The following is an 18,130-nucleotide window of genomic DNA, read 5'->3' as shown; positions in this document are numbered from 1 at the left end:
GTATGTATTGTGTAAGGATGTAATTGTGCTCCATCAATTAGCTAAGAGAATAGTTTTATTTAGGATTCGTGTGATTAACGTACAGTAACAGGTCTTCAGAACTGTAACAACATTTCTTGTCTCTTATACTGATATTCAAACAAAATTCTATTCATATAACATACAAGGAATTACTGCAAATTGTCCATAATAAATCTTCACAACCCAAACTGTTCTATGCAAACTACAAACAACCTCTAACCTGTTTACATCTTCTGAAGATAACGAATCTTTCTAATTATTGAAAACATCCATATAGAGAGGAACAACTATTGCGATACATGGGATGCATTCCGCATCATAAATATTTCCCTGTATTTCGCAAGTATTATATATATATAGGCGCAGGAGTGGCTGTGTGGTAAGTAGCTTACCTACCAACCACATGGTTCTGGGTTCAGTCCCACTGCGTGGCATCTTGGGCAAGTGTCTTCTGCTATAGCCAAGGGCCGACCAAAGCCTTGTGAGTGGATTTGGTAGACGGAAACTGAAAGAAGCCCGTCGTATATATGTATATATATATATATAAGTGTATGTGTTTGTGTGTCTGTGTTTGTTCCCCTAGCATTGCTTGACAACCGATGCTGGTGTGTTTACGTCCCCGTCACTTAGCGGTTCGGCAAAAGAGACCGATAGAATAAGTACTGGGCTTACAAAGAATAAGTCCCGGGGTCGAGTTGCTCGACTAAAGGCGGTGCTCCAGCATGGCCGCAGTCAATTGACTGAAACGAGTAAAAGAGTAAATATATATATATATATATACATATATATATATATATATATATATATATATATATATATATATATATATATATATATATATATGCATACATATATTCAATGGCGGTGCCCCAGCATGGCCACGGCTCGTGAGCTGAAACTAGATAAGATAAGATATGTACATACCTACATATATATGTATATATACATGCATATATGTGTACAGGACACATCTAATACGCGTTTCGATTGATTTTATGGTTTCGTTTCTTATTTTGTTTAACGTTTTTGGATATCCTGTACCCATATAGGCTTTTATATATACATGTATATGTAGATATTTACATATATGTATGTATGTATGCATATATTTATATATTAATTATATTATTATATGATCGAACGCCACGCATTCTTCTCCAAGTAAGTTTATCTATCTATCTATCTATTTATCTATCTATCTATCTATCTATCTATCTATCTATCTATCTATCTATCTATCTCTCTCTCTCTCTCTCTCTCTCTCTATATATATATATATATATATATATATATATTATATATATATATATATATATATATACAGATAGATAGAGAGAGAGAGAGAGAGACTTGTGTATGTGTATGTGTGTGTGTATACATGCATATGATATATTATATGTTTATATACATATCTAGAACTAGCTATGTACCATCCATCAAACTCTCTTTCTCCCTCTCTATCTCACTCTTTCTCTCTCTCTCTCTCTCACTCTTTGTATACGCACATATATTCGGCGATGATAGCGGATTTTATGCGACAACACTTATGAACCACCCAAGCTTAATACTATTAAGTATTTGCGTATAGTTCGGATATATTTGATCATTTATTATGTCTCCTCTTTCACAGAACAGCTTGATGTATTGGTGTACAGACAACAGCGTAGGAGAGCATCAAGATCAAACTTGTACTGGACGAAAAGCTACCTTATGAATGAATTTGGACGGGAAGCCATCTGGAGATTGGAAACAAGTTCCTTATATCACGATGATTCATACTGGGCTTCAAATTACCGATATGACCGTTGTAAAAAATATCAGTCGTGGCCAGTAGCGTTTGGCACATCGGGCACTCTCATGAATTCTGGCGTGCAGTCTCATCGGGCACTCTCATTGCGTCTGCACGCTAGAATTCATCCATAAACGCTTTATTGCCGGAATACATATATATCACAGTAAATATATCCATATCTTTGAGACCCCCATCGGCCATGACTGATCATGGGATTGCACCTAGAAACTTACCCTCCCATGCACATGTCCAGGCAAGGTTGTTTAGGATGACCAGCAGTCACCAATGCATACCGTCCTACCCTCTCCACACCACCAGTGTTATTCACAGGAAAGGCAAAGGCCGATACAGCTTGGTACCCGTGACTTCGCAACTCATTTCAACAGCTGAGTGAACTGGAGCAATATGAAATAAAGTGTCTTGCTCAAGAACACAACACGCAGCCCGGTCCGGGATTCGTACTCACAACCTCACAATCGTAAGCTCGACACTCTAACCACTGAGACATGCGCCTTCACACACACACACATTCAACAGCTGTACCTGTTACAAAAGGAACATCAACCCTACGTATATCCTGTTGAGGTACTCCCGAGCCAGCCAGATTATCTCCAGCAATTATAGTCTATCCTACTTCCTCTCACAGGTGTTACGACCACTCATTGAAATATCCCCAGATGTCTGTGTGAGCACGGAGGGCCTCTTCAGTAGGATCAGTAGTTGCAAGAACTCCAACGACCTTGCAGGTTGTGTGCTGGTTAGAATGGATGTGGTTTCCCTCTACCCATCTATAGACAATGTATTTTTTTTGTGCAATATTGCATTCAGATTATCTGTGATAGTGAAGTAGATTTCCACAAAGTCAACACGAAAGAACTTGGCCTCCTCCTTACACTAAGCTATTATCATAACTACACAGACAACCATGACCTAAGTAGACTTTGTCCCACCAGGTCTCAGAGAGGAAGCCGATTGACCATCACTTCAGGAGTGAAGAAAACCCACATAAAGCGCTGGGGTGGCTGGACAATAACCACTTAGGACCCTGAGGACAACATTCATGTGAAAAGAATGACGACGCATACCATAGGAGCTAGTACAAAAACCACCTTCAGGAACAACATAGTGAAGTTTGACACTGAAAAACCAATGAAACAAGTGTACATATACAGAACTTCATGCACTGCATGCAATTCTCTGGACATGACCAGAAAGATAGGGCGCAGCCATTGGTATCGGTGTGGCGGGAGATGTAGCCTTCCTCTTCATGACATGGTGGGACAGAAAACTTAACAATCCACAACTGCATTGCTTTACTGTAGTATGTAGATGACATCAATAACCTAGTTAGGACAAACCCAAGTGAAAATAGTGTAGAAACTGAGAAGAGCATAATGAAGAGCATCCAGTACGTAGCTAACTGCATCCACCAAAGCATCAAGGTAACTATATATTACCCCACTTGGTACTCTAAAAATAGGGTCCCTATCCTGGATAGTGAACTTTTAGTAGAGACTGTAGGAAGAGAGTGCAGCTCCTTTACTGCTATTATATGAAACCCATTGCTTCTAAACATGTTGTTCACAGGAACTCAGCTGTGTTACACAATATGAAAATCAAGATACTGATAGCAGTCTTAGGATAATGAATAAAGTGACCCCACTCTGAAAATCTTATGAAACAAATGAACATGGACAGAAGCTCATGCACCACGTGCAATTCTCTGGATATGACCAGAATTGTAGGATCCAGATATACCGAGGAGCTAGAAAGAAGGTAGATAGCATTATATGTAATGAAGCCAGTAGTACCCTCCCTAAATAGGACAAAAACTGGTATAGTATAGTGAGAGTTTGTTACAAAGTAAAGACAGTAAACACATGCTACAGGGCTGAAATATCAAGGCGTGATGTTCGTAGTCGCTACACTCCGTAGATTTAGAAAATGACCTGACGGATGTGACATACGAACTTCATCGAAGCACCCGAAGGAGATATCACTCAAACAAATACAGAGAAACGTTAGCACGCCGGGCGAAATGCTTAGTGGTATTTCGTCTGTCTTTAGTTAAGAGTTCAAATTCCGCCGAGGTTGACTTTACCTTTCACCTTTAAGGGTCGATAAATAAAGTACCAGTTGCGTACTGGATCGATGTAATCGACTGGCTCCCTCTCCAAAAATTTCGGTCTTTGTACCTAGAGTAGAAAAGGTATATGTATATATATATATATATATATATATATATATATATATTATATATATATATATATAATATATATATATATGTGTGTGTGTGTGTGTGTGTCTATGTGTATGTGTGCGTGTGTGATTTTCGTTGAGTAAACTGCTAAAGTTAAGAATGAAAATGTTTTGCTTATCATTTTAAAAGTTTTCACTTAATTCAAGTGTTGTTTCAATCTTGTGTATATTATGTGTTTGAGTGGTGTCTGTATCAATATTTATTAGATTTCAACTTGTATTTGCTCTTATTTGAACATTTATATATATATGTATATATATGCCTAAAAAACATTCTGATACCAAATGTAATTATATATCTATATTCTGTGGGTTTAAGGGTATCACAACCTTCTACGTGTATTTCTTATATATTTAATGAAAAAGTGATTTTGTTCTTATGGCTACTTGGAACGCTATAAGCCTTAGAATTATAACTATATGATCGCTGATATTTTTAACGAGCTTTCATTTATATATAATATGCAACTGAAAATGAAAATTTAGGAGCAAAGGCACAACGGCAGAGCAAAGACGGGCAACCGAATCAGAGCAAACGAGGGCAAAGTGACCGAAACAGGTGGCTCAGTATGCATGGAGATGTAGACATGATTCTGTTTCCGCTACACATGACCGATCGATTACGGTATTTTGAGAGGAGAATATTCTACTTCAAATAATGGTGTCCGATAACAACTTGCTGATGCAACAGTAATCAGATTTTTCATTGCGACCATGTGGAAGTAGTGGAGTTGACAAGCAATCTAAGACTTCTTACAGAAGGTCATTCTGATGAAAGAGATTTTGCTAATTACCTTCTTGATATAGAAAATAGCAACATTTCTGTTGAAGGAAGCCTAATTAAATTCAAAATCAAATTACTCAATAACCCTTGCCTTGAAAGTGGTACTCTTTCAGATCCATGTGACTTTGTATATGCTGACCACAAAAATAACTTCACAAACCCAATCGAGTTCATCATCAAGATTACACCTTCAGGTTTTCCACCACATATTCTCAAGCTGAAGAAAGAACGATGCATAATGCTTCTGAGAATGTTAAGTACTAATAATGGACATTGTGAATTTTCATGATCATTTCTTTGAGGCTGCAGATGCATCTGGCCCTTCGGCAGGATCAACACAGCCAATCCCAATAATACCACATGTATTACTAGAAATGAAATTTCCATTTACATTTACACCCCAAAATTTCCTGTCGAGCAAACTTTTGTCTTGACGTGCAACAAGACAGGGACGTGCTGTCGAAGAAATTGGAATAAATCTTCCGACAGAATTCTTCTAACATGTTCGAGAGAAATGGAAACAGTATGCTTACTGACAACTGTTTGTAGAAAAAGGTAGTACTTTGAAGCAAAATATGGTATCTACCTTGTTTCAGTAAATATAATAAAACATAAATTATATGTAATTTAACATGTATTTGCGTGAAATTAAATTGTTTTGACATATTTCAACATATACCGAATGAAAGAGATCGTTATATGAGATCATTTTAAATCTGGGTATATTTGAAAAAGTAAGGAAATGTCATTCCCATGTGTTGTCACAGCACCAGTTTTTGTGTGTGAGTATGTGTATATCACTACCCCTCATCCATCAATCCATCCATTCATTATTCTTCTATCAATCTATATATCTATCTATACACACCTATGTAAGTTCTATAAATTATTAATGATAAATATATATAAGAGATTGGCTCTTTAAAAAAGAGTGATTATGGCTGATAAAATAATGAAAGCAATATTTACTAAGCAAGTGAGCACACCAACACCGGAAAGAACGAGACGTAAAATATCGTAAACAATATTAGAATTGGGTTTCAAATGTGGAAATATTATCAAGTAGCTAGTAGAAAATCGCCCAGAGGGCGATCTTTCTGCTGGTATATATATATATATATATATATATATATATATATATATACTAGATAAAATTTTGAATCAACTTTCACCACAGTGCTGGACTAAATGCATGCTATACACTGGAATACGTTAGTAATACACATAGAGCTCTATGTTGTATTGAAAGTAAATTAAATAAGAAAAACAGTAATTAGTATTTACAAATAGAATTGTAAGAGCCTCATTCTAAAACGCATAATGTTTTTGATCTCTCTTTTCAAGTAAAATACCTCTACTGTGAATTTTAGCAACAAATTCCTCATTAAACAACCTTCTTTGTAATGGAACCTATACAATTATATGCATGTGGTAGGTGTCACTAAAATCAAACCTGTACTTTCAGTGTCAGAATAGTTAGACACAAACCTAATTAATTTTTCAGTTCCTGGATTAGATAATCCACGCTCTCCCACGTGACTTTCAGCATGTCAATCACTGTCAGTTTTTATATCTTTAATCATTTACTCTTTGAAGTTTCACAGATGCTTTCGATAATTTATTAATGCGAATCTTACAAATATAATTACGCTAATTTGCAAGAAAAAACTAAGTTAATGATTTGTAGATGTATTCTTTAATCTTATTATTTGATACAAATATATATTAAGAAATGAAGTATAATTGTTAGCTTGATGCCTTCTAGCTATGTATTCTGAGATTATGTACTCAACTAAAAGGACATAGAAAATATGACTTCATATTAATCATATAAAAGCAAACATCAAAAGTATTTTTCAGCTTCAGTTATTTTATTTTATTACTAACGTCACAAACGCTATTTATACGTAATTAATAATGAGAGAAATTATCACAGAATTATATGGAAATTTAGAATACTAAAATCATTCGCCTGTTATCTTTCTATAATTTTAAAGTTGAAAAAGAATACAACTTACAATTTTCACACTTTCTAAGAATATTCGGATATTTTTAAAAACAAGTTTTGTTCATATATCCGATTCTAATTGATGATGTTGATTGTACGCTAGAATTAAATGAAGTCGCAGAAGTTTGGAAGTACAATGCCTAATTTGTAGATGGTGTCATAGATCGTGTACTGACAACGTTTCTACTAATGCAGTATATTAAATAACACGTCTATTTATGAATTCTGGTTGAAAATTGAAATTGTTCAGCGATAAGCAAGTATTGTATCCATAGAAAATTATAAAATATAAATTGAAAAATACATGAATACCCGAATAAATACTTTATTACTAATTAAATGATTTAGAATTACAGAAAATAACTTAATAATACATGAAAATAACACTTTCAAAATTTTCCCTCGGGAGTGAAAACGTGTTTCAGTAATTACCAATTATAGATAGTGCAATGTATCGTTGTGTAGTTAAGGATGTTACATTCCAACTGCATCATTTGTGGTTCGATCTCTCTGAGCGTAATCTGTTCAATTTATATTTTCCTACAATAGAAAACTCTTCAACAGCTATTTATGAGGGAACTTTCGTAAATATAGTTTAACCATCATATAATTATATACTTATGCATAATTTCTGACTCTCTCACAGACATACACATACGTATGTGTTTGTGTATGTATGCGTATGTGTTTTTGTATTTGTATGTATATGTGTGTCAAAATCAAAACGATATGGTATTTTCAGTCTCGTGAATATAGAATAGATTTCCAAGGGAAGAATTTCACAGTAAAAAACAAAAATAAATAATAATTCGGTAACATTTGAAGTAACTTTAGCTGGTGCAAGGGAAAACCGACGCGTCTACAGGCAACGGCAGATAATACCAACATTATGAAATTACTTTTTCTAGTTTTACCACAAGTACATTAGTATTTTTAGTGGCGGGTCATATCAATTTCATCGACCATGTACTTGACTGGTGCTTAGTTTAGTGGTCTCTAAAAATTGGTTTGGGTAAATATTAACAATATACCCTTCGTTTATTTTTTTACTTAGGCACAAAGTTAGAACTATATCAAGCATCAGAAGGCTGCGAGCTGACAGAAACGTTAGTACGCCGTGCAAAATGATTAGCAGTATTTACTTTCTGAGTTCAAATTCCGCCGAGGTTGAATTTGCCTTTCATCTGCCACAGCCACGTGGATTTTAGGTGTTTTCGCTCAATAAACACTCACAACGCCCGGTCTGGGAATCGGACTTAGCGCGGTGTAAACACACCAGCAAAGGTTGTAAAGCAATGTTGGGGGGGGACAAACACAGATACATAAACAGATACACGCATATATATATATATATATATATATATATATATATATATATTTATATATACGACGGGCTTCTTTCAGTTTCTGTCTACCAAATCCACACACCAACTCATACGCCTATATATATATATACACACACAGACAGAGAGGCAGACAGACAGACAGACATACGCAAACACACACATACACACGCACACACACACTCACACACACACACACACACACACACCACACACACACACACACATATATATATATATATATATATATATATATATATATATATATAAATGATTTTAAAATATATTTCCGAGGGGTAGGTAAGGCTGCATCATGAAGATGTGCAAGATAAGGACTTGTGAAACAGCCCAGGGCACACGCATACCTACTGAACAAGTGGAAACTGTGCAAACTCCCGTCGTGCACGTATATACATGTTCGTCTGAGCGTGTGTGTGACCATACCCATACCTATGATAAACGAAGTTGGTTTCTTTATGACCTCCAATGTTGTGGTTCAGAAAATGAGGTGGATAATATAAATACCAGACTTTAGAAATACTTAGTATAATTGACGATTTGTACAAATGAAGCTTTTGGTCGAGTAAAACATTTATTGAACCGGTAAATAGTAAAAAAAAATTGGAATAATTCTCCAAGAATATATTTCTAAGTGTGTGACAGCCCGAAAAAGTGAGTTACTCTTTAGAATTACTGGTGACCTGCATACAATTTCCTATATGTGCCTAGTTGCAAGCTCACCGTCTAATACTGAGTCTGTTATTCTACTCATCAGTTATTCTTTCAGAACAGTGTTGATTGCTCCTGTCTCCAATTTATTCAATACAATAATTGTGACGTCGTCAGTGTATGACTATGCTGTTCTCATGTTATGCTTTTTGGGAAGTCAATGCGCTGAAAATCCAAATCCTTCACACCAACGTTTCCAGCGACTAAATGTACAAGAGAGGTGTTCTCCTCCGGGGACAGAGCATCCGATGCTAAACTGCTGAGTAAGATGTCCAAGTGATTTGATCACTGAAGAGACACCAACATACACTCTGCTCATCAAACCTTTGGAGACGGGTCTAAACAAGAAAATTCTTTGATCAGTCTACCATGCTGTATGCCTTGGACTAAGACAAATAGACCAAAGCTCTGCCTAATCAGGATCTGTTTGCAAAATACTCTACCACTTCAGTATATTTACTGGCCACCGTCTGTTTTGCATCACGTGATCTTTTAATTATTAGTACTCATATGATTATCAATGAAATATGCAAAGAACTGCAGGATGTAGATTATTAGTAGACGCTAACGGTAGAGAGTTGTCATGGCTTTAGCAATGTTATTGCGCTGCTTGAAGAAAGAACTCAGCTAAAACTTAAAACTACAAAGATCAAATATCAGCTGTAAACAACAATTTCAGAATTAGCTTTGAAAATAGCATAGGGGCGCAATTTAACGTCGTAACACATCGTCTATATTGATTTGACCACAGGCTGTGAACGATATGGTGCGTAATAAGTAGTGATAGAAGCATGAATGGCGATGGGAAGATTAAAGTACCAGATTGATCCAAGGCAAATTTTAAATAACATTTAAGGTTCGTAGCTTTCATTAGAGAAGTGTTAAAGCTTGTGATGGGAGCAGGACATATGTTGTTAGATGATAAAATATTTTCAGAATTTAAAAATAAGTTTCTCTTATGTTTTGCATAGAGAAAAAGTTAGGGTTGAAACTAACAGGCTTTGTCATATGAAGATAGAACCTGAATAATATGTCTTATTGGAAGTATTGCGTGAAACTACAAATAGGAATGCGTGTTTTAAAGTCATTAGGATGTTGCTTTCAAAATGTACTTAGATGCAGCACATGTGATAAATATTCATTGAGGGACAATAAAAATAAACTAGTTTATTGAAGGAATAGAATAAGGGACAGAAGGCGAATAGGAATTAAACAAAAAACGAAAGATAAGTGAGAAGTGTTTAAATGAGCTGAGCTCCTCAAATATCATTTTTATGATATGACCTTGCGTCAATATATTAAGAAATGTTGAATGCAGCTACAACGTACACAACCAAACAGTGAAGGATGGTCACGTAAGGTACGTTGTCAGTTAATATATTTTATTCTGGACAGCGTCGAAAATATGTTACATATCAATACATACATTTTACTTCTCATAAAAGAACTAATTTATATTGTTCCTGGAATTTGTCAAACATAAAACGATACATCTCGCAGATTTTTAACTAATTAAGAATGTGAAAAATATTTCCAATTCCTACAGCTCATTTATTTAATTACCAGTTATTCTTCACAAGTGTTTTTCCTCGATGATTGTCTAATAAATTATGTTTGCCTAATTAACAATTCCTTTAATTGTCTCCAATATATTAGAATAGATATCATCTCATTAATATTAATAGAATTTCAGTTTAAAGTTAATGAAAACGTGGTAATTAATGTTAAATTAATTCTCCCTTGTGTTTAGAATAAGACACTGAAAACAGTTATAAACTAGATTTAAAATTGTAAACATCTTAAGAGATTTCATTTTGTTGGCAGTTTGTTTTAGCAAATACTGTTACATAACCAGAGCTTTCCCGCATAACATCTACTTACCAGTTCCATTTCCTTATGTAAGACATAACAATATATTATAAAATGAACGAAAACTGAAAATTACAAAGACAGTCTTATATACATATATACATGCATACATACATATTTTGTATTTTTGTGTGTGTATTTTTGTGCGTATATGTGTGAGTGAATTCGTGTAAGTATATGTATGTACGCTATATGTGAAATCTAAATGAGTACGTTTGTGACCATCTTCGTAAGTAGTTTGGTTATTAACAGAGATTTATAGAACCATTTCATATGAAAATGACTGCAGCAAAAAATTCCTTTTCTTTCATCTTGATACACTCAATTCTCCTGCCATATCCTCTTTTTAGTGTATGTGTATACGTATGAATATATGTGATTGAATACATGTATATGCGTGTTTGTGTTTCTCTGTGTGCACGTGTAAGATGCTACATTTTGTTTGCGTGTACGTGTGTATGTATGTGCACATAACTGTGTTTACGTCTCTCTATGTATGTATTTATATACGGAATATTGTGTTCGTGCGTGAATGTGTGTGTGTGTATGTGTGTGTGTGTGTGTGTGTGTGTGTGTGTGTGTGTGTGTTGGTGTTTGCATGTTTGTATGTTTGTACTATTCAAACAGTGAATAACAGACTCTAAAATAGCAGTTTAGAAACCACTTTTAAGCTACAAAACCCTATCAGAGTCACCTTTTGTGAACATGTAAACATCTAATTATTAACAAATACATACATATATGAAATGCATTGAAAATATTTGCAGAAGTTAAGAAATGAAAAGCAGTAGATACGCTGAAAACATCGATGAATTTACTGAATATTTTGAATAATGATTCACGAAATACGGTTAAATAATTGTCTCCGTAAGCAAACTATGAGGTTGGTTCATAATTATTGCTGCTTTTTTTCAATAAATTTTATTCAACAAAAACAATAACAATATTTAGCAAAAACATCTTTAAATGACGGTTTGATCGTCTGCCAAGCAAATGGGAAGCGGTGATTGAAGAAGGTGAATATACTCCGGAATAATCATTTAAAGATGTTTTTTTTACATGTTGTTATTGTTTTTGTCGAACAAATTTTGTTGAAAAACAGCTGCAATAATTATGCACCAACCCAATAAAACTCATAATTTCTTCATATCAGAGAGCCACGATCACAAGTTATGCAGATGATACAAAAGATTCACAGGCAATACAGAACCCTGAAGACACAATGCACCTGCAATGTGAGCTGGACAAAATATACAAGTGGGCTGAAAAGAATAGCATGCAGTTCAATGCTGAAAAGTTTCAAGATTTATGCTATCAGCATGCAAAACTAAATGCAATACCCAATAAATACACTGGACCTGGAGGGATTGCTATCCCATAGGCACAATCAGTGCGAGACCTGGGTATTTACATGAGTGATGATGCAACCTTTCATGTACATGTTGCTAAATTGGCAATGAAATGTAGGCGGCTGACCGGATGGATTCTTAGAACCTTTAGAAAAAGAGACCAAGAAACCATAATGGTCTTCTGGAGGACACTTGCCCTAAGCCACTTTGACTATTGCTCTCAGCTATGGTCACCATCGAATGTCAAGTAAATCACAGAACTTGAGGTGATCCAACGAAGCAACACGAAGATAGCCTCTGTGCAGCATATAAGCTACTGGGAGAGACTCAAGAGATTAAGACTCTATTCCTTAGAGCGTAGGCGAGAAAGATATGCCATAATATACATCTGGAAATCATAGAAGGACTTGTCCCAAACTTTGGCATCGAGAGTTACACAAATACTAGAACTGGGCGCCACCGCATAGTGCCAAGGACTCCAAGTTTGCCATCAAGATGTAGGACAAGATACTGTGATAGCCTGGGCTTCCGAGGCCCACAGCTCTTCAATATCCTCCCAAAGAACCTGAGAGACCTGCATGGGGTGGATGCAGATGTCTTTAAAATAAAACTGGATCTCTTCCTGTCAGGTGTCCTAGATGAACCAACTTCACTGCAGGAGGTGCAGATGAGGACAGCTGCATTGAACTCTCTCATGCGCCAAATGGCAATTGCTAAAACGCATTCGTGAAGTAAAATCGTGTAGCAACACCAAATGGCGGTGCCCCAGCATGGCCACAGCTCATGAGCTGAAACTAGATAAAATAAAATAAAATAGCTAATAATATACTAATAATTCATTTCACGTATTTAATACAAAACTACTAGAAGTTACGACATAAATGATGCGTCGTTTAAATTTCGTAAATTGTGTTGAGAAACAAAACAGAAAGTTTGTTTCACAGAAGATAATACATTTGAATATGGCTATCTAAAGTCTTCCTCGTAATATGAAAGAGTATATAAATCCTAAAGCAAGCTTTCTCAAAACAGTGTTTTTTTGTATCTTGTAAGTAAATTGTCTTGTGATGTCCATCCCATTTTTTTAGTGTCTCTTGGTCTGTTAATTATACCGTCCGCTCTCGAAAGCTCGATCAATGACAGTTCAATGCAGTCTGCTTTCTCTAATAAACTCTATTTCTTTGTTAATTTTGAAACAACTAACAAATTTAAGTAAAGAAGAATGAGATGAATGCATAACCATTTTTTAGGAACTGTAGTAAATTATGTATATATGTTTGTGTGAACATGGGTGTATGTATACAGGCATTTATATAGTTATATGCGCATATATAGTCAACGTTTTCTATCCAAAGTTCATATTTCTCACCCATGATTTACACGCTGTTATAGCTTTATTTGCGTCACGTCTACCATTCACAAAAACATTTATATGTGTGCATCTATGTGCGTTTATATGTGTGTATACATGCAGGATTATTTAACAATCTAATAAAATTATATTAGTACAGTCGCAAAATTTGAATTTTTTGTTGTAAATTTAAGTTATTAATTCGAAAAAAGAGCTTGCATAGATATTCGGATAAACAGAAATAGATATTGTAGCGTCTTTTTTCATCAACATTTATGACTGCCCATATAAATAAATTAGGATATGAGCATTTAACTCAGTGCGGGCAGTAATGCTTTTCAACACCCATCCATGTTTATTTTCAGTACAACTTGATATTTTATTCTGGTTGAATGCATTCACTGAATATGGTGTACAAAGATATTGTTACATATAAAGCAATGCCAATTATAATTCAGGATGCCTTTTTTTTTCTAGAAACATCTGATTTGTTTTCTGAGGTTGTCAAATACGAACATAACAAAGCCTACGAAATCCATTGTATTTATTCATGAGAAAATAGATGTAAAGGGAATCCGTTCAATTTCTATGACTTTCACAAGGCATTTACAAAAACAGCTTGTAACGTATCATGAAAATAAAACGTTACTAATCACTTTGTTTTGCTGATACTTTTTTATGCAGCTTTTCGTACCATTTGTGCAGGAAGCTTAAATTTATAGCTGGACATTTTCTACAATTTATTGCTGTGAAGATAAATTTCTTTTTCGCAGTCATTCGGTTTGATATTCCAGAAGTACCTCTAAATTAGCAATTTTTTTTTATTGATATCTATGTTTTAAATAATAATTTCGTTTCATCCTTATGATACAACGCAAACTTTAGATTGTGTAACTGCCATAAAAAACCCCAGACCATTCCGTTTTTTTAAGAATATGATATTCCTCTCTTAATACTATATATTCTGATACATAGGTTAATATATTATAAAGCATAGGAATCGATTTTATTTTTTAGATTCACCGGAGAACGCTAATTTGTCTTTATGTTGCGTTTGAATCAATTCTAGCATTCTACAGAATAGTTGCTTGAGTTATTCGGTCTCAATAAAATAAAACAACCTCAGTCGGGATATATACGGTGGTAGTGAAGAACGAGAGATTCCTATAATCAGAAGGTTTGAGACTCGAATGTTTCCAGCAGAGTGGATTCCCATAAAAGTAATCAAAGTGCCACGTTATTGGTGCTTAAATGCTCGGATGACTAAGTTTATCCTTCAAGTACACTATACATGGATTTGATCTGAATGCAAAGATTTTGAAATATTTGGAAATTCATTCAGTGTAGTGTCTGTTCATTCATATATATATATATATATATATATATATATATAACAATTTAGGAGTGACCTTAATAGGCCATTCGTCCACCAGAAAGAGCAGCCATAACTCACACCGCCAAGTAGTAGTAATTCAGAAATTAGGTGAAAATTTTAAAACATTTACCCTAATTCATCTTTTAGACGATGCATCGTTTCTGTGTTATTAATGATTAAATTAGCTTAATTAAATTAAATTTAGCCAATCTACCATAGGTCACACTTCATCAGTAAAAAACCTGGGAGGGACAAATATACACGAGGCGTCTGTATCGATGCCTCCGGAATATCTGTCTTAAAGTTTTCAAGACCGACGTATTCGCGCCAAACTTATCAGCAGTAAATATAGGAGGCATCGATACAGACGCCTCGTGTATATTTGTCTCTCCCAGGTTTTTTACTGATGAAGTGTGACCTATGGTAGATTGGCTAAATTTAATTTAATTAAGCTAATTTAATCATTAATAACACAGAAACGATGCATCGTCTAAAAGATGAATTAGGGTAAATGTTTTAAAATTTTCACCTAATTTCTGAATTACTACTACTTGGCGGTGTGAGTTATGGCTGCTCTTTCTGGTGGACGAATGGCCTGTTAAGTTCACTCCTAAATTGTTATATTTATATATTTAGTCTTTGACTATTTTCTCTTTTCCACTAGGCCGCTGGTAGCGATAAATTTCTATTGAATTTTTTGCTACCCTAAATTGACTAATATATATATATATATACATACATATGTACATACAAATATACATACAAACACATAAACCATCACGCACGCACACACATACACATATGTATTTTACTAATATTAAATTACAATTTAGATTATATAATACATATTTAGTTAACAAAATGTTGCAATGACCTAAGTGTGTGCTCAGATGGAATCTGGACTGAGTGTTGGTAGATCGTATAATAATCAGATTTTCCAATTCGACAGGATTAATTTATCTACCTGCAAACGCCTAGTGAACAAAAAGTTTAAAGTGATTTAATACTAAAACATTTCATTGATTTAGGCATGATATATAATTCCTGCTGTAGAAAATGTGATTTTACTCAAGCATTATCGATATCATATCATCATATGAGGTATTAGGCATTTCACTCTTTCACTTTCCAGGCATATTTTACTTGTCGTTTATTTATGTTTTTGCTAATGTAATGATACTTAAACACTCCTTTGTTTAAAGATACTCTAATATTATTGTGATTTACTTGTTTGGTATGCTTGAGATATCTTCACTTTTGTACACAAACGGTTTCAAATTGTTTGCCAGTTCTTATTATCCAGATTGGTGGAGGTGACAGAACAGGAATTTCGAATAATCTGCCCGATGAAAGTATATATGTGGATTCCCTGGAACATTTTATTTTCAGCGAATAATTATTGAACGTCTCACTCTACTTAAGATTGCATTATTATGCTCATATGAATGGGTCAGATATGATTATCATTATGTATTTATATTTTGAAATTTAAAATATTCAATGAATTTAATATTTTACTTCTGGTACACTGTCTAAAGTTTCTGCCTTTAAAGAGAATTTAAGGGAGATATTCTTGTGGTAATCCAAATTCATAGAAGCCTGAAGCAAAATTTAATTTGTACTCGTCGTTTATCATCATGTTATATACATATATACGTACATATGTGCATATATATATATATTATATATATATATATATATATAATAGTCTAATAATAGTCTAATATATATATATATATATATTATATATATATAATAGTCTTATATATATATATATATATATATATATATATATATATATATATATAATATATAATAGTCTAATAGTCGTATAGTCTAATGACTAATTCGTCTTTTGTGCTATGTCGCTGGTAATAATAATTTATTTTTATTACCCTTTTTACTATGTTTATATATATATATATATATACATATGTATATATATATATATATATATATATATATATATATATATATACATATGTATATATGCATATATATACACATATACATATATATATATATATATGCATATATATATATATATATATATATATATATATATATATTAATAGCTTGTGTATGTATGTGTTGCGTGTGGGATATACTACTCGAGTTGATAACGTGGCGACTCTCATTTATATTCCAGGCAACCGCATCGATTCGTCTATGACTACTATTAGTTATTGCTCACGCTGTAAATTTTGCTGACGTGTAATTCCCTGTTTGCTACTCTAGATGGTAGAACTGTCAGGAGTGTATATTAGAAATGGTTGTAATCATGGCTTATATATTTATAAACATTTGTCCTATGGATGGTTTAAGTTGTTTTGGTGTATGTTTTTCACCAAATAATTGAACTATCGGGAAAGTTTATGTGTAGCACAGCAATCCATGATTCCTATTTACCTACGAACGGAAAATCAAATTTAAGCCGGCTGGTTGCACTTTCATGATCATAGAACATATAAGTTTGCCACCGATGCAACGTAGAGATAGTGACGTCTTTTGGGAGTAGATTACGGTAATGATTATAAAATAGTTTTACATGAAAGCGAATTTTCTTGCCAGAAATACCCACATAAATGCTGTACGAAAATTGAAGGTTGACGTTGAAAATTTCCCTCTCCGAGTTTATTTTTATCAACAGTATTTTGGGGGAGAGATAAGCTAATAAAAATCCCTTTATTCTCTCTTCCCACATAGCCTGTGTATAAACTAATATCGAATGCAGCATAAAGTGAAATTTGCATGCAGCTTTCTGAAAGATACGTATATCTTTTGCTTGTGGAAACAAAACTCTTATTCAAATGCTGTTTCGTTGGAATGAATCAAATGAGATTGTTTAAAAATGGCAATGCTAAAATGGCAATGCTAAAACTTATTTGAAACAATTGACAACAGTAGAAACATAATTCAGAGGTAAATAGGCTTCCTTAAAGTGAAAAGTAAGAGATTGGCAGGTACACAAGGTATCAACACATAGAAGAGAGTGATGTAACTCAGAATAGGTAACGGCAAGCTTGCCAAAGTTTAATGCAGTTTAAATATGGAGGTTGAGATTGTTTGGTCTTGGATATTTGTCGCGTACAGAGTTCTTAATCAATTTCTTCACCGTGGCAGGTGTACAGTCGACAAAATCGTTTTACACTTACAAAAAGATAAAAAAATATCGAAGAAACTACATTACACTTAGGTTCTACGAGGGAGCTCTTGGTAAAATGACATAGAGCATGAGAATTCCTGGAAC

This window comes from Octopus sinensis, linkage group LG2 (genome assembly GCF_006345805.1).
Source record: "Octopus sinensis linkage group LG2, ASM634580v1, whole genome shotgun sequence".
Lineage (NCBI taxonomy): Eukaryota > Metazoa > Mollusca > Cephalopoda > Octopoda > Octopodidae > Octopus > Octopus sinensis.
This window is presented reverse-complemented; position numbering follows the sequence as displayed.